This window comes from Pleurodeles waltl, chromosome 4_1 (genome assembly GCF_031143425.1).
Source record: "Pleurodeles waltl isolate 20211129_DDA chromosome 4_1, aPleWal1.hap1.20221129, whole genome shotgun sequence".
In the NCBI taxonomy this organism is placed as follows: domain Eukaryota; kingdom Metazoa; phylum Chordata; class Amphibia; order Caudata; family Salamandridae; genus Pleurodeles; species Pleurodeles waltl.
The window spans coordinates 667,655,646-667,674,678 of NC_090442.1; the positions used below are offsets into that span (position 1 = coordinate 667,655,646).

The 19,033-nt window shown below is 48.2% G+C and overlaps 1 long non-coding RNA gene across 1 annotated transcript in view; it reads left to right on the forward strand.

The window, feature by feature from the left end:
• LOC138288563 (uncharacterized) overlaps positions 1-11,242 on the forward strand; it is a 28,577-nt gene extending 17,335 nt beyond the window's left edge. Inside the window, exon 3 of the long non-coding RNA XR_011202460.1 lies at positions 11,047-11,242. This is a non-coding gene — a long non-coding RNA (uncharacterized lncRNA). The remainder of the gene's footprint in view (positions 1-11,046) is intronic.
• The last annotated feature ends 7,791 nt before the right edge of the window (positions 11,243-19,033 follow it).

Below are 19,033 nucleotides of genomic sequence, written 5' to 3' on the forward strand. Positions count from 1 at the left end.
TCTCCAATTTAATTTTGATTTGAATGGCACCTTAAGTGCTACTTTGATTATAATATTGCATATTCTGCACTTTTTTTGGCATGCCTGTTTTTAGCGCACTTCGTAGGATGTGTTGCTTTTGTAATGGTACCAATTTTAGACTGGAAGAATCGCAACCGGCACACCCAGAGGGGACGCCCAATAGAGATATATATGTTAAACATGGTCTTTCTTCTATAATGTACAGCACATTATGGAATGAATACACTCGTGCGGATCCTGAGTTACGTTGGCCTATGCATGGGTCATTTGATTTGCGAAAGATTGAGTATGTGGAACAATGTATGTGTAAGCGAAGGTCTAGGCAAGATATGTTTGACTGTGTACGAATGTGGGAGAAAGAAGTGCGTGGACGAGTGAAGCGTGAGCAAGCCTTGCTTGCGAAAGAGCAGCAGAAGAATGTATATGTGAAAGCATTGCAAATGAGAAAGAAAGAAATAAATGACTTAAAGCAGATAGAAGAGAAAGAACGTAAATTACAGGTAATTGGTCAATACACTGTTAGGCAACCTCTCTATCCTATCCTTAATAAACCACACGATTATTTTTTTGTTACTAGATCGCCCTCCACCTCCGTATGTCATTCCTTCTGCCCCTCATGAGTTAGCTGAGGTCTCCGGTTCGGAGCAACAGAAGATACGAGACAGTCGCTCTATGTTGCCTGCTGACTGTGCGTCTGAGCTTAGATCTATTGCTCGTAAAACAATTTGTAGCGTTGTCTCTGCTTCTGAACTTTTAGACAACATGAAAGGGTGGACGGAAAAGGAGCAGCTATATTTTACTGGCACAGAAGTTATTGAACTATTTTGGAAATATTCTGATGAGTTAGAGCCTGATGATGTAGCAGCTGATCATAAGCAAATGCGTGATGGTCTTTTTGTTTTCTCCCAAGTGGCTGATGCAATCAGGCGTTTGGTGAAATTATGTGTTGTGGCAGTCCGTTTGCAAGAGGAGAAAAGGGCCGTGGATGTAGTTGCACGGACATCTCAGACCGGCGGGGTGCAAGCTTCCATCTTCAGAACAGATAAGACTATGATAGTTCACACGAAACCAATGCGGGAGGCCGCACCTTTGTATGTTCCTCCTAAAGGATTGGGTACAAGTGATGATAAAACTTCTGTTGATGCTAAGGGTTATTTTATTTATAATTGGGTGTATACTCCTTGGAATAGGGCAGATGTAATGGCACTTAAAACAGCATTACCTGACCCGCGGAAAAATCCGGCTGCCTTTTATGAGGAAGTTGAGGGAGCAATTAGTTCTTGTACTATGACTTTGGCTGACATTGATTTATTTTTCGAATTGATATTACCGCCAGATATGTGGAGAACTGATCCTAAAGTTGATGATTGTGTAGTTTTTGGGGCGTCATGGAAAGAATTAGAACAGATGGACGGGGATAGGGAACCTGCGAAAAAGCTGTATCAGTTGATTCTAGATCTTCCCGCAGCCATATTAGTTAAGTTAAAAACGACTATTCCCCCTAAAAAGATAGATTGGACTGTTTTAGCGTCTTGTAAGCAAAAGGCAGGTGAATCGGTCTCTGATTTCTTTACACGCTTTGAAGAAGCATTTCATGATTTTAGCGGCCAGTTATTGTCAGATGATACGGGCAGACATTTGTTTGTCGATAAATATGTTGCAAATCTGTTACCAGGAATAACTAGTCGTCTAAAAGCTAGTGAAAGTTCATGGACTACCTCTACTCCAGTTTCTCTTTTGACTATGGCTCAGTATTATGAACGTCAGGAATTAGAAGCAAAAGGTAGCGAGGATAAAAAGATTAAAGAATTAAAGACGACGGTTATGTTGGCTCAAGCTTATGGTCCGCCTTTTAGAGGTAGTGATAGAGGTGAACTTGGATCTTATGGTTCTTCTTACACTTTTTCGAATTTGTCTGTTGATCAGTGTGCGTATTGTAAGAAATTTGGGCATTGGGCTGCCGATTTTCCAGCACTACGTGTTCAGCAGTGTTCACGTGGTCGGGACAAATGAGAAATTGCTCAGAATATTCAGGGCCTAGAAGAAGCACAAATGATCATGCTAGGGTTGATGCTAATGTACGAGGGCAGGATGGGTTTAACACTTTTGATAGACGGAACCAATACCAGATGTCTAACTATGTGCAGCCTGATTTCCAAGATTCTGCTTATGCATAGGATTGCCTAGGATGGGGTAAGGAATTAGTTGAAGTTCCAGTAGATCAGAGGGGTCCCTATGTTACAGCACATGTTTTGGGTTCTACTGATCAGTTTCTGGTTGATATAGGAGCCACTCGTAGCGCCTTGTCTAAACAATTGATTCCAAGGGCTCCCCTGTCTGGCTTAACCATTACATCGATAGGTTTCGATGGAACACCTTCCCCTAGCCCATTGTCACAACCACTTGCATTCCATGTTGATAAATTTATTGCTCCATGTCCATTTTTGCTTTCTCCAAATACACCAGACAATATTGTGGGTCTTGATATGCTCAAGTATTTCAGGGCTACAATACGATGCTCTCCTGAAGGGGTGCATGTTATTTTGAATGATAATCATCCTGTGATGGAAAGAGTTTGTCTTGTTAATGAGGATATTGCATTAGCTTCACTCCCTAGTACTTTGTGGGCTACTTCCGATACTGATGTGGGACAAATGATTATTGCAACGGTACATATTAGTGTCAAGGAGGGAGCTGTATTGCCACGTTTGCCTCAATACAAAATTTCACAGGAGGGCGAAGAAGTACTCACACGAATTGTGCATGATCTTATTGCAGTTGGAGTTGTTGAGGAAGTTCCGTATAATGTTTGTAACAGTACGATTCTTCCTATTCTGAAAAAGGATACTGATACGAGGATTTACCGATTCATTATTGATTTACGAGAAGTCAATAAGATTGTAGTACCACAATATCCTGAGGTATCTGACATCACGACACTTCTTACTTTGGTTCCCCCGACAGCAACTACGTTCTCTGTGATAGACTTGAAGAATGCTTTCTTTTCGATCCCTATTCATCCTGACAGCCGGTATTTGTTTGGTTTTACTTTGAAAAAATGATCATATAGATTTTGCAGAGTGCCTCAAGGCTATACTGAGAGTCAAAGTATTTATAGTCAAGTGTTAAAACGACAACTTGATTCTTTAGTTTTGCCTGAAGGTGTGGCTCTCATACAATATGTTGATGATATTTTGTTGGCAGCTGATATCCCTGAGCAATGTGAAAAGTGCACTTTGTCCTTACTTTCTTTTCTTGCTTCACACCATCATAAAGTGTCACGAAAGAAATTGCAATATTGTAGACCAAAGGTAACCTATTTAGGTCACCTTTTGTCTAAGGAGGGCCGTGCACTTACATCAGATCGTATTGAAGCAATTTTAGACACACCAGTACCCTCTACTCAGAAAGATGTTCATGCATTCCTTGGTCTTAGTTCTTTTTGTAGGCAATGGATATGAGGGTTTTCACACATTGTCAAACCTTTGCTAGCACTTTTGACTAAAGATACTCCAATGCCCCTCCCATGGACAGATGAATGTGAGACTGCTTTCCGGCAGCTACGACAAGCCCTTTGTTCAGTACCAGTGTTAGGTACTCCAGATTACACAAAGCCTTTTGCACTTTACGTACATGAGAAAGATGGAAGTGCATTGTCAGTTTTAGTACAGACACATGGCGATAAGCAGCATCCCTGTGCATATTTTTCAGCAGTACTTGATCCTGTCGCTCAAGCATTGCCTGGGTGTTTTCGTTCAGTTGCCGCAACAGCTGTGTCAATATGTCAGAGTGAAGGGATAGTTTTGTCACATAAACTGTTGGTGTTAGTACCCCATGCGGTTGATGCTCTTTTAAATCAAACAAAGACGCAACATTTAACTAGCGCTCTTATAACAGGATATGAGTTGACATTGCTGGCTCCTCACATTACACTGAAGAGATGTGCAACACTAAATCCAGCCACTTTGTTTCCATATCTGGTGACTCAGCCTCAGTCACAAGAAACACATGATTGTATATTCCTTACCGAAGAACAGACAAAGGGTCGTATTGATTTACAAGATACGCCCCTTTCAGATGTAGTTGGGGAATTGTGGGTTGAAGGGTCTTGTTTGAAGTTGCCAGACGGTACAACCTTAGCTGCATATGCAATCCCCACAATACACACGGTAGTGGAGACAGCTTGTATACCACAGAAGTCAGCTCAAGCAGCTGAACTAATAGCTTTGACACGAGCATGTGAGCTTAGTACTGACTTATGTGAGAACATTTATACAGACAGCTGCTATGCTTTTGGAGTAGCTCATGATTTTGGTTTGCTTTGGAAGGAGAGAGGCTTTCTCACATCCCACAGGATGCAGATAATGCACGGAGAATTAGTGCATAACCTCTTGACTGCATTGACATATCCAAAGAAACAAGCTATTGTGAAATGTAGTGCACACAAGAAAGTGACCGATAAGATAGGGCAAGGTAATGCCCTTGCGGACCGCGTAGCACGTGAGACTGCGATGCAGCGAAGTACTACTTCTATGTAAGTAGTGAAGTCACAAGCTGAACGTTGGCATAATGCTAGACAAGACGTATTAGATATACAAAAATCTGCTTCTGTGAAAGAACGTGAGCAATGGTCTGAAGAAGGAGAATTGGATGATGAGGGCTGTTGGCGGAATAAGCAGATGGATAAATGGAAATTGCCTATAGCTTTTGTACAACCTATGGTTCAGATGGCACATGGGCTGGCACATGTTGGAGCTTCAACAATAACAAAGTTGCTTACGCAAGTTTGGGAGCATCCAGAAATTTCCAATACAGCTAAGATAGTGGTACAGTCTTGTTTGATCTGTGTACAATACAATCCTGGAAAAGGGACACGAACTCCTGCGGGAGGGTTTGCTACACCAACTGCACCTTTCAAAGTTCTACAAATGGATTATATTCAGCTTGAACGCTGCAACAATTTAAAGTATGTCTTGGTGGTGGTATGTGCCTTCAGTAAATGGATAGAGGCGTACCCCACAAAGGATAATGCTGCCATTACCACAGCGAAGGTGCTTTTGAAAGAAGTTTTCCCTAGGTTTGGTGTTTGCAGACTTTCATGGAATGATAACGGACCTCATTTTGTTGGGGAAGTTATTAAGTATGTCCTGAAAGGATTAGGGATCAAACAGAAGTTCCATGCGGTTTTCCACCCACAATCAGCAGGGTTGGTGGAAAGGTATAATGCTACTTTGAAGCTGAAGCTAGCGAAGATACAGGCTTCCACATCTTTAACTTGGCCGAATGCATTACCGTTGGCATTATTGTCTATTAGGTCAGTGCCACACTCTCGAACAGGCCTTACCCCCAATGAAATAGTATTTGGAAGGCCAATGAACATTTGGGGAGTTCCTAAGCTAAATTCTGTATATGATGTACCTTGTGTCCTGATGAATGATTATTTGGCACAGTTAACCGGCAATTTGGTTTCTATTCATCAACAGGTTTGAGAAGCACTTCCTGACAGAGCTACAGGTGAAGGCCATGAACTCCGACCTGGTGACCAGGTGATGATTAAGTCCTTTGAAAGATCAAACAGCTTGGAACCAAGGCGGTGAGGCCCAGAGCAGGTGCTCTTTGCGACAAGGACAGCAGTTCGAGTGACGAACCGAAAGAATTGGGTCCATAGTACTCACTGCAAGAGAGTGCTACCTACCTTGGTGGAACCTGCTGTGCTGACCGATCATCGAGAGATTTTGACTACGGAGAAAGGCCGTGCTGTATCACCTGACGAATCTGCGGAGTTCTTCCCGGACCATACGATTTCTGGAGTGCCACGATATAATTTGAGACCAAGGAAAGACCCCGTAGTGCTGGAGAAAACTGGTTGAGCTACCACTTTGGGTTAGTGAAACGGAGAGCCAATGTGGCAAGGGGGGGATCAGCCATGCATTAGAGTAGTGACACCCGTCTTGGCCCGTGGTGAAGAAATCAGCAGCTGCCCAGGGATAAGAGCTCCAACGATTGTTTTTAATTAATTTCTGAAAGGGTCAATTATCACTGTTGCTAAAATGAATAACAAACTGATCATTAGTACTATGGGGTTTGTTGTTGTTTTGGTGGTTATAGCAATAATCACCTGGTTTGTTGAAAAGAAGGCTCCTGCTTGTGAATTTTTTGTTGCCACTACTCCAGTACCAGAGGATCACTATTACTTTACACTTCCCTATTAGGAGCAGAAGCACCGTCATTCGTACTTCAATAATACTTTCATTCAGATGTTGCATCATACTCATAATGCTACAAATACTACTAACTGTTGGGTATGTGGAATGATACCTGCGCATCAAAAGAAAGGAGGAACACCTTTCATTCCTCTTCCTTTTCACACAATGGCTCTTGTCAAGCTTGGTATATGCTTTTGTTTGCATCTGGAAAACGTACAGAGGGCGGACTTCTTTTTTGCCTTAACAAAGTATGCTACCAAGACAAAGATGGGTATCCCCAAGCCAAAGGAACTAAATGGGAATGGGAAGAGTATCAACCGGACAATGTTTCAATACCATATATCTTCACAAATATAAGAGACTCTGACAAGAAAGAACAATTTGTGATTTCTGTTACAAAAACTAAAGCAGATTTATGTATACGTAGCATTAACTATTGAGGGTGTAAATAATAGTAGTTTTACAGCTTCACATAATACATATTTTGTTTGTGGTAACTATGGATATTACCAACTACCTGTTGGGTGGGCAGGTGTGTGTTATGTATCTTTTCTATTACCCCCTGTGTTTTTGGCTCCTGCATCATATCACGAGATTTTAAACTGTTCAATGACATCATTAAAAATAGATTTAAAAGGACAATAAGTACAAATGAGGTAGACCAAACGGACACTAGCCTGCAACAATGTGTTGATTTTAATTTAGGGTTGTTCTCCTTTGTGGGTGCTGCGTTAAACAGTAGGAAAGTGAGACGATTGACTGGGGTTGTGGAAGCTGTTACCAATCAGGCAGCTCTGGCATTTGGGAATATTACAGAGGAGCTCCAAATTGCGAGGATTGTAGCGTTCCAAAATCGTATGGTACTAGATGTGATATTAGCTGATCGAGGTGGTGCATGTCACATCATCGGTAATAGTTGCTGCATTTTCATTCCAGATCACTCACCTTCAGTATATGATGCAATATCTAAATTGCATAAAATTGCTGCAGAAATCCATACAGAGACTGGTACTTGAACTTTTTCTGGATGGTTTTGGGCTCTTGTTTCCGCTTGGGGCTGGAAACTACTGACTATCCTGTGTGTAATGCTTCCAATATTTTTCACATGCTGTATCTGTATTCAGTGTGGTCCAATGTTCTGCTCCATGTGTATTACTGCTTGTATGCCTACCAAAAGAAATATTACAGAAATGAAAGCACAACACATGTTAGATAAGGAAATAGCTGAAATGATGAGCATAAATATACAAGATGAATATTTAGATTATCCCAGAAAGACGAATGTCTTCAGCTAATGCTGTAAGGGTCGTCTGTTGTAAATCAGTAGCGATTAGATTAAGCATTAGCAGAAGACATCTTGTATTTAGCAACTATTGTGAACATTTGGCAGAATCCATTTTGTATTCATGGCAGCCATTTTCTCTGCCACATGCTGCCATGTGCTCACCATGTGCTCTGTCCTACCTTTCTGTTAACTACTCTTGAAAATCTGTCTAGTGACAAGTTATGTTTAGCATCTCCCACTTTCGCACATGCCCAGTAAGATCTGCAGCTGTTAGTAATCACTAACAGACAGTAATGTGTCAACTAGTCCTTGAAAACTGTTAGCCCCTCCTACCTGTTGACTGTGCATTTCCATATGACCTTATATGCATATAAGTCTTGCTTTTGTAATTGTACCACCTTCTTTTAGCCCCTGCGAGGGTATAAAAGGACCATGCTCTCTTAGTTCAGTGTGCTACTTCAAACATTAACGAAGGGTGCTGTTTGAACTGTAGTACCACCTCATGAGGTTTAATAAACTTGGCCTTTTATTTCAGTTTCTGTGCCAACTTCTTCCTATATGGTCTGAGGACTTTGTGCAGAGATGGGCGAACCTTCTCTGCACTTGGCCAAGAGGCGACTCTCCCTATTAATTAAGATAGATCCAAATCTTGGAAAGCTCTCCAACTCGGAAGCAGAAATTTTCCACATAGAGTTCATGGGACCACTGGTACAGGAGACACCACCAAAACCAATTTCCTTCTCCCAATCAGACATGGCATTGATCGATGCAGAGGTGCAGAAGCTCCTAGCGAAAGGGGCCATTTGCAGGTCAGTACTACACCCACAAGGTTTCTTAAGCAATATTTTCCTGATGGAAAAGAAAGACAAAGGCTTCCACCCAGTTATAAATTAATGTGCCTTCAACAATGGGTGGTGCACAGGCACTTCTAGATGTAGAGCATCCACCTGCTCAGGGATCTCTTCCTTCAGGGAGACTGCATGATGTGCTTGGACCTCAAGGACGCGTACCTCACTGTACCGATGTTCCCTCCATACCACCGGTTTCTACAGTACATCTGGAGACAGCAAGTGTTCAAATTCAAATCTCTCCCGTTCGGACTTTCGTCAGCACCATGGTGCTTTCCGAAGCTCCTTAAGCTGGTAGTAGAACACCTCAGGACAGGGGGGTACAGGATAATCATTTACTTAAAGGATATCCTCCTGGTGGATCAGCCTTGATCCCAACTCTTATGAACATGACTATTGTCTTGCTTCAGGATCTGGGGTTTGTAATAAATCAGGAGAAGTCAGAGTTAACACCCTCACAGACTACAATCTTCCTAAGTTTCCTTATAGACTCCAATGTGGCCTCCCTCATCCTGCCAAGCACGAAGGTGACCAAGATCAAGAAAGAATTGGGAAAGGTTCTGAGGAGGGACAGGATTTCCCTCAGACAACTGGCAAGGATAGTGGGACTGCTATTGTCCTCAATCCAAACCATATTCCCAGGTCCTCTACACTACAGGGCCCTACAGCAGCTGAAGGCCTCGCACCTCAGGCCAGGAGTAACATACTCAGAAATTGTATCCCTCATCCCGGAGACGCGGACGGAACTACAGTGGTGGATAGAATACATGGAAGCATGGAACGGCACAGCGATCGTCACATCCTCCCTGGACCTCACCATAGAGTTGGATGCCAGCCGGTAGGGCTGGGGTGCCAGGTGTGGGGAGATTTCCAATGGGGAGGCCGATGGGCTCAGCAGGAACTCAGTCTGCATATCAACTACCTGGAACTCCTGGCGGGGTCGTTTGTGATCAAGTCCCTGACCAGGGACAAGGTCTTCTGTTGTATTCTTTGAGGACGGACAATATATACGCAGTTCAATCCATAAATCGCTTGGGGGGGCACTTACTTGAAGGAGCTAGCGGAAGTGGCCAATGACTTGGGGCACTACTGCTTTCCAAACCAAATCCAGCGGATTGGAACTCCAGGCACATAGAGGATACCAGCGACTGGCATCTAGAAAGGGAGGTTGTCGGGCCCTCATGGATCTAGAGGGCTGTGCTCAGTGGATCTCTTTGCGTGCAGACTGAACTCACAACTACCAAAGTACTTCAGTTGGCCTCCGGGGTCATCGGTGGATGATGCCTTTCTGCAGGATTGGGAGCCGAAAAAGGCTTACGCTTTCCCTCCTTTCATGCTGATACCGAGAGTGATGGCTCAAGTTAGACGACAGAGGACATTGATGGTACTGATAACCCCTCTGTGGAAATCTCAGGCATGGTACCATGCACTGCTCAAACTCTCCTGAGATACCCCGATCCTGATTCCAGATTCCCTCGGGTGCTCATGGAACCACAGGGTCAACCTCATCCTCTAGTTCTTCAGGGCCACTTGAAACTCCTGGCATGAAGAATTTCAGGCACAGATGGGAAGGTATCAGACTATCATAGTGAGATGGAGAGATTCAGCCAGTGTGCATGGGCTCCTGGGACAAGTCAGAGATTTAGGTCCACCTGGATTTGATGGGTTTGTTGGTGTGTGGAGAAACACCTGGATCCCATGGGGGCCCAGGTTATGGATGTCTTCCATTTTTTGGTGGAACTGGCTAATTCTGGGTTATCCTACTGCACAGTAAATTTGTTCTGGTCAGCGATATCGGCAGGCCATCCTCCTTTTCACAACACACTGGTGGGAGGGCATCTTTGGGTTTGAAAACTGCTTAAGGCCCTCATGATGTTCAGACCCTGATGTTAGGGCTGTAGACTGTATTGCTAGAGTTTTTCTTCCAGAAGGAGTTACCTTTACCATATCTAGGAGAACCAAATGCAAGTAACATACCCAGCTTTTGAGGGTTTGCCTAAATTCTGCGTGGTCAGGTGCCTTAAGGCTTAGGAGGTTTATGAGGAGATGACTGCAGAGGGTATTCTCCTCCCCTTCTATTGCAAGGTTGGTAAGGTGGATTATGGCAGAGGCAGGAATCAATGTACAGGTATTTGGGGCACATTCCACAAAAAGAGCCATGGCTTCAAAGGCCATACAGGTAGGTGGTAGATTGGAAGATATTATGAATGCAGCTGATTGGTCATCCAAATCTACCTTTAAACTGTTTTATTTTAAACCAATTCACAAAGCAGCTGCTTTGGTGGTAGGCAAGCTTTGAAATGCATAATCTTCGCCTCTAGTCCTGACATAGAATGAGAAGTTTCCTAGCTCTCGAGAAGGAAAGTTTCAGTTCTATTAAGAACACGGAGGTGAGGATTATCCCACTGACACAGTGGAGATGTGCCTCCTTCCCGGATAGAGAACATAAGTAAGGACAGGTTTGAAGAAGTGATATAGTTTTTCAATATATTTGTATGATGTTCTCATTTATGTTATGATTTCCTAATATTATATGGACTGTTACGGTGATTTGCTTTAGTCATATCATGATTGTAAGCTGATCTTGTGCTAAGAAGGATATTTCATAATGTTATGGGTTACAAGTAGTTCTCAGGTATAGTAATAAAATTGGATGGGTTTCAACAAACTACATTGTTCTTCACAGGAACTTATGTCACGTCGAACTGATGGTGCTTGAACTAAACATACCGCAGTGAAGTTGAGGAAGGAATCGGAGCACAGTGGATATATATGGACTATTCGACTGAAATAGAATTGGACATTGGTCACCATGGATACCGTTGTTATGAACCATGGGATATGTAGCGTTGTGTTTTTTTATGTTGAACTTGGAACCTGCTGATTAATTAAAGTGAAGAAAAAAAGAAATGCATAATCCTCGCCTCCGTGTCCTTAATAGAATTGAAACTTGCCTTCTCGGTAGCTACCAAATTTCTAATTTCTAACAGGAACAGCCTGTCAGTTGATTCCCTTGTGTTCTACTGCAGCCTCCCAAAGTGTTCTAAAGAACAACTGGAGCGCTAACAGTCTTACGTATGACAAAAGTGTGGCACATCTGAAGCCATCTTGACTGAATCAAACTGCTAAAACTTAAAACATTTAGGCCCTCATTACAACATTGGTGGTAAAAGCAGCTTACCGCCGTGCAGAAGAACGCCAACACACCCACGCGGCCGTGGAATTCCGCCACAGCTATTATGACCCACACTTCTGAATCCGCCAAAATTCAGACACCCACACAAGTCCGCCACGCTAAAGATCAGTGATAAACTGGTGAAAACAAAACCTCCACCGTCACGCCAACAGAAATACGCCTACACTATCACGACCCACGAGTCCACGCGGCAGTCTTTCAACCGCAGTATTCCATTGGCGGTACACACCGCCACGCTCAAAATACACACACATTTACAAAACACTACCACATTGGACAATTCCAAATACACACACCTGATACACATACACACACCACTCCCACACACCCAATACAATATAAAACACACACCCACATCACCCAAAAATTCCGAAAGAAGGCCAGAGAGAGACAGCACCAGCAAGAACAACAACATCCACAGGCACACAACACCATCACCCACAGAACTTCCACGCACCTCACACAACACCCCACTACATATCAGCACACTTATCACCACACACTCCACCCCACACATCACCTACACCACCCCATGGCACGGCAAAGACACCCCAGGTTCTCAGAGGAGGGGCTCAGGGTCATGGTGGAGGAAATCGTCCGGGTAAAGCCACAGCTATTCTGATCACAGATGCAGCACACCTCAATTGCAAGGAAGATGGAGCTATGGCGAAGAATCGTGGAGAGGGTAAACGCAGTGGGACAGCACCCAAGAAATCGGGAGGACATCAGGAAGAGGTGGAACGACCTACGGGGAAGGTGCGTTCCGTGGTCTCAAGACACCACCAGGCGGTTCAGAGGACTGGCGGCGGCCCCCCACCTCCTCACCCACAACTAACAACATGGGAGGAGCAGGTCTTGGCGATTCTGCATCCTGAGGGCCTCGCAAGAGTAGGTGGAGGAATGGACTCTGGTAAGTCAAATCTTAACTATTACATCCCCTACCCTACCTGCATGCCAGAACATACCCCCACCCTCACCTCCAGCACTCCAACTCCTCACATATGTCCCAACATCACAAACCACACATTCCAACACCAAGCCCTGCATGCAACAACAAAGCATTGGCACCCATCACCAAAGCATGCCCACTGCACATACCCATACAACCCCCTAAACCATCATCACACAAGGTACCACACAGGAATGCAAGCACTGGGGTACACGGTCACCCACCTATTGCACACCATGGCACACACAGATGTAATAACCATCCTTTTATACCCCTGCAGGACCCCTACCCAACGTCACCGGACAGGAGGGTCCACACATGTCCACGCCACCAACAGAAGAGGCCCACAGTGATGACAGCAGCTCTGTCCAACTGGATCTAGATGACCAGCCCGGCCCATCGGGGACCTCAGGACAGTCGGTTCCCCTCACACAGTCACAGACCACTACAGAGCTTCCCCCCTCTGGAAACACCAGCACAGCACCCACCCAGCAGGCCCATACCTCCGTCCCCAGGACACGTCAATCAGCTGTGTGTCCACCACTACAGGGAACCCAGGCTAACCCACCACACCAACAACAACAGGGACCTGGGGGCAGTGGCAGTGGGCATACGGTCCAGGGGACAGAGGCCCTGGAACACAGGGGAACTGGGAGGGCTGCTGTGCGACAGGGGGCGGACAGGCCCAGGGAACCCACTCTCCACAAGGCCCTCTCCTCCATCATGGGAGCCTACCACCACTCCCAGGAGACGATGGCAACGGTACTGGCCAAGTTTCAGGAGACCCAGCGCCTGCAGGAGGAACAGTATATGGGCTTCAGGGAGGAACTCAGAACCATCAGCTCCACCCTGGGCCCCATCGTAGGGGTGCTGAAGGAACTTGTGAAAATCAGGAGGGACACTGTGGCACTACAAGGGGCCCCTGACACTAGCATGGACGATGAACTGCCCACCACCTCCACTGGCGCTAGTGGACAGGACGCCCCGCCACAGGACCACCACACCAGCACCCCACCCCCTGCAGAGGGTGATCCACCCGCAAACGGTCCCTGAGATCCAGGACAAAGACAGAGCACGATGCCAAGACCCCTGCCAAGAAATGAGACCACCCTGATTGTCATCCTACTGTCCCACTTTGTCACCCTGTCCATACTTAAACTGCCCCAGCTCCACTTCCTATGCCCATATGGGCAATGCACCTGTGAGACTAATAGACTGGACTCTACCATGGACATTCCTCCGCCATCACCCCTCACCATTTTACTACCCCCTCCAATATTGAGCACTTAAATAAACACACTTAAAGGACAAAACAATCTGGAGTCTGTCTGTGATTTCGAAATAGTGTATTAGCAATTACAGTGACAAAATGCTCTTAAAATTGTAATGTCAACATACCTATGTCACACAGCTCTAGTCCATGAGGAATCTAAGCAGATGTCACACAGTGGCACCCACATCTGTGAAATCGTAAGGGAAAGTGACAACTCAGTGCCAACACACTGGGTGAAAACGACAGACAGTAGAGAGGTAGTAGTGTTAAAGTACATGTAGTAGGCAGGTCTGTACTCTTACCTGTGTCTCACTGGAAATATTGCTGGATCACTGAGTCCCTGTTGTTCATGTTTTCTTCCTCTGCTTCCTTGTCTTCACTGTCCACAGGCTCCACAGCTGCCACAACACCACCATCTGGACCATTCTCCTGCAGAAAAGGCACCTGTTGTCGCAAAGCCAAGTTGTGAAGCATACAGCAGGCCACAATGATCTGGCACACCTTCTTTGGTGAGTAGAATAGGGATCCACCTATCATATGGAGGCACCAGAACCTGGCCTTCAGGAGGCCGAAGGTCCGCTCGATCACCCTCCTAGTTCGCCCATGGGCCTCATTGTAGCGTTCCTCTGCCCTTGTCCTGGGATTCCTCACTGGGGTCAGTAGCCATGACAGGTTGGGGTAACCAGAGCCACCTGCAAATGGTGAGGGACAACTGTTAGACACGCACTAACCTGTAGGGATATCCCCAGACCCAGACAACCATTCCCACTGTCTTGCTCCCAGGTGCTCACCTAATAGCCACACACGGTGCCTCTGGAGTTGCCCCATCACTTAAGGGATGCTGCTATTCCGCAGGATGTAGGCGTCATGCACTGAGCCAGGGAACATGGCATTCACATGGGAGATGTACTGGTCGACCAAACATACCATCTGTACATTCATTGAATGATAACTCTTCCGGTTTCTGTACACCTGTTCACTCCTGTGGGGGGGACCAAAGCCACATGGGTCCCATCAATGGCACCTATGATGTTGGGGATATGTCCCAGGGCATAGAAATCACCTTTCACCGTAGGCAAATCCTCCACCTGAGGGAAAACGATGTAGCTCCGCATGTGTTTCAGAAGGGCAGACAACACTCTGGACAACATGTTGGAAAACATAGGCTGGGACATCTACGGTCCTCCAGACAAACAGGTAAGTACACTGGGAGCATGCTGTATGGGCTATGCCTGTGTGGAGAGGGCTGGATGTATGAAGGAAGGGGGGAGAGTGTAGCGTGCATGAAACAACGGTGAATGAATGTGCCACATGGCAAGGGTAGGGATGGGGGCCAATCACTTTGACGGTGCAGTTGGTAATAACTTACTCTTCCCCCTGTACATTTCATGTATGTCAGCGGCCACCAGAAAAAACATATTTGGCGTGCCATCACCAAGGACATGCGGACCCTGGGGGTCTACCACAGACAGAGCACCCACTGCCAGAAAAGATGGGAGGACATTCGCCGCTGGAGCAAAAGATGGCGGAGGCTCAGCTGGGGATGGCCTCCCAACGTGGGAGGGGTGCCTGTCGCACCATGACCCCCCTGATGTTCAGGATCCTGGCGGTGGCCTACCCGGAGTTGGATGGGTGCTTGAGGGCATCACAGCAGCCACAAGGGGGTGAGTACATTCTCATTCTGCTAACTTGGCGCGCAGTGGAGGGGTCTGGGTGGGGGAGGTGGGCTGTGGGTTTCCCTATGCCAGGGCGAGTTCCGTAGGCAAGGTCCCTCCGTAAGGCAGGCCATGTGGCACCCCACCCCACCTCTGTAGAGTGCCAAGTACACCTAGTCATGCCCCTGTGTCATCCATGTGTGCAGATGTCGTCCATAGCCTTGTAGGGCATTTCCCAGGAATTGAACAGTGAAGCCCAAGAGTGCGGCATAGTGCAGGGGGCTTCTGTGTCTGTCGTGTCCGCCAACGGTAGCGGTAATGCATGCACTCAACATGTCTTTCTTCTGTCATCCCCCCCCTTTTTTGTGGTCTCCCTGTTCTTGTGTGCATTAGCATCATCAGGCAGAGGAGCAGTGGCACCGGAGCACCAGGGGCCTGCATCCCACATGGCCATGGAGGGCCACACTATGGACTTCACCAGTGGGACGGAGGGCGAGGGGAGCTCCACGGCGGGGACAGGAGCTGAGACCAGTGACACAGACTCGTCCTCTGATGGGAGCTACCTTGTGGTGGTGGCAACATCTGTGCCACCCCCATCTACAGGTACAGCCGCCACCCCCCTTCCAGCACTGCCCTCCCAGCAGCCCCTCAGCCTTTGCCCCGTGCCTGCTCACCCAGGAGCGTGGGCATCACCTTCGCCCCAGGCACCTCAGGCCCTGCCCCAGTCACCCCTGCTGCCCTCAGTGAGGAGGCCATTGACCTCCTCAGGTCCCTCACTGTTGGGCAGTCTACCATTTTGAATGCCATCCAGGGTGTAGAAAGGCAGTTGCAACAAACAAATGTATTCCTGTAGGGCATTCATTCTGGTCAGGCGGCCCTTCAGCGAGCTTTTCAGACTCTGGCCTCAGCACTGATGGCAGCCATTGTCCCTGTGTCTAGCCTCCCCTCTCCAACTTCCTCCATCCCGACCCAATCCCCTGTACCTCAGCCTATCCCAAGCACACCTACAGACCAGCATGCACACACCTCAACACACAAGGGAAGCTCAGGCAAACATAAGCACCACACATCCCACAGGCACGTACGCAAGCATCACACACATGCAGACACACCAACATCCACTGCCTCCACTGTGTCCCCCTCCTCCTCGTCTCCCTCCTCCCTCCCAGTCTCATCTACACTCACACCTGCATGCACTACCTCTACAGCCACTACGTCCCTCTCCAGCACACCCCCCACCACAACCCGCTCACGTGCAGTCACCACCCCCACTACCATTCACACGTCCCCTGTGTCCTCTCCCATTGTGTCTGTGATGCCCCCTCCAAAGATACACAAACGCAGGCACACACCCACCCAACAGCCATCCACCTCACGACAGACTCCAGCGCATGCACCTTCACCCAAAGTCAGCAAACGAACACCTCCTACAACCATCACCTCTTCCTCCACACCCAAACCCCCTCCTGCTACCCATCCCAGTGTGTCAAAAAAACTTTTCCTGTCCAACCTTGACCTCTTTCCCACACCTCCCCCACCCCGTCCGTCTCCTTGGTCCCGAACTAGCACCTCAGCCACAACATCTCCGGGACCAGTGGTGCCTGTAGTCACCGGAACCTGGAGTTCACCGGTCACCAGGGCAGCCAGTGTGGCACGGATCCACAGCACAGACAGTACCCCACCTGTGAAGCATCAGAAGTTGGCCAGTGCCCGGCGGGAGAGGGGGAAGACTCCAGACACCAAAGCCGCTCCCAGGGGTCCCAGTGGGAGTGTGGAGTCAGCTGTGACACCTTCCAAGGTGGGGAAGGGCCACAAGAAACCAGGAAAGAGTCTGGGAAGAGCAGCACGGCGGAGAAGACCGCCATCATCCCCGCTGCCCAGGAGGCCACCTCCAGCACCAGCCGAGCTGCCCAGGACAGGACCACCAGCACAAGCCCAGCTGCCCAGGACAGGACTGCCAGCACAAGCCCACCTGCCCAGGACAGGACCACCAGCACAAGCCCACCTGCCCAGGACAGGACTGCCAGCACAAGCCCAGCTGCCCAGGTCAGGACTGCCAGCTCCAGCCCACCTGCCCTGGACAGGACCGCCAGCACCAGCCCAGCTGCCCAGGACAGGACCGCCAGCACAAGCCCACCTGCCCAGGACAGGACCGCCAGCACAAGGCCAGCTGCCCAGGACAGGACCGCCGGCACCATCCCACCTGCCCAGGACAGGACCACCAGCACCAGCCCAGCTGCCCAGGACAGGACCGCCAGCACCAGCCCAGCTGCCCAGGACAGGACCGCCAGCACAAGCCCACCTGCCCAGGACAGGCCCGCCAGCACAAGCCCACCTGCCCAGGAGGCCACCACCAATAAAAGCCCCACTGGGCCATGAAGGACCGCCAGCAAAAGCCCCGCTGAGCCATGGAGGACTGCCAGCAAAAGCCCCGCTGGGCCTTGAAGGACAGCCAGCAGCTGAGTCCCTGCAATGGAGACGGCCGCCTCAAGCACCGCTGAACAGGGCACCGACATCTCAAGCACCGCTGAACAGGGCACCGCTGTCTCAAGCACCGCTGAACAGGAAACCGCCGTCTCAAGCACAGCTGGCCCATGAGCGGCAAGGGCACTGACGCAACTGAGTCTGTCACGGGGTGAATGATGCACTCTGGGCACCATGCCCCCTCCAGAACCAGTGGAGACTGTCATCCACTACCTCTGTCCTTGGCAGGATGAAGCACTCTGGGCACAAAGCCCCCTCCAGAACCAGTGGAGACTGTCATCCACTACCTCTGTCCTTGGCAGGATGAAGCACTCTGGGCACAAAGCCCCCTCCAGAACCAGTGGAGACTGTCATCCACTACCTCTGTCCTTGGCAGAATGAAGCACTCTGGGCACCATGCCCCCTCCAGAACCAGTGGAGACTGTCATCCACTACCTCTGTCCTTGGCGGGATGAAGCACTCTGGGCACAAAGCCCCCTCCAGAACCAGTGGAGACTGTCATCCACTTGAGAGACTGTGGCTTTGCACTCCCCAGGATTGAACAGTGGGCAAACCACCCACTGCAGAGACTTGTGAGACTGTGGCTTTGCACTCCCCAGGATTGAACAGTGGGCAAACCACCCACTGTATAGACTTGTGAGACTGTGGCTTTGCACTCCCCAGGATTGAACAGTGGGCAAACCACCCACTGTAGAGACTTGAGAGACTGTGGCTTTGCACTCCCCAGGATTGAACAGTGGGCAAACCACTCACTGTAGAGACTTGAGAGACTGTGGCTTTGCACTCCCCAGGATTGAACAGTGGGCAAACCACCCACTGTAGAGACTTGTGAGACTGTGGCTTTGCACTCCCCAGGATTGAACAGTGGGCAAACCACCCACTGTAGAGACTTGTGAGACTGTGGCTTTGCACTCCCCAGGATTGAACAGTGGGCAAACCACCCACTGTAGAGATTCGAGAGACTCTGGCTTTGCACTCCCCAGGATTGAACAGTGGGCAAACCACTCACTGTAGAGACTTGTGAGACTGTGGCTTTGCACTCCCAAGGATTGAACACTGGGCATGTGGCCCCCTCGTGGATTTGGGGTTGTGCACTCAAGCGGCTGAGGTGCCCCC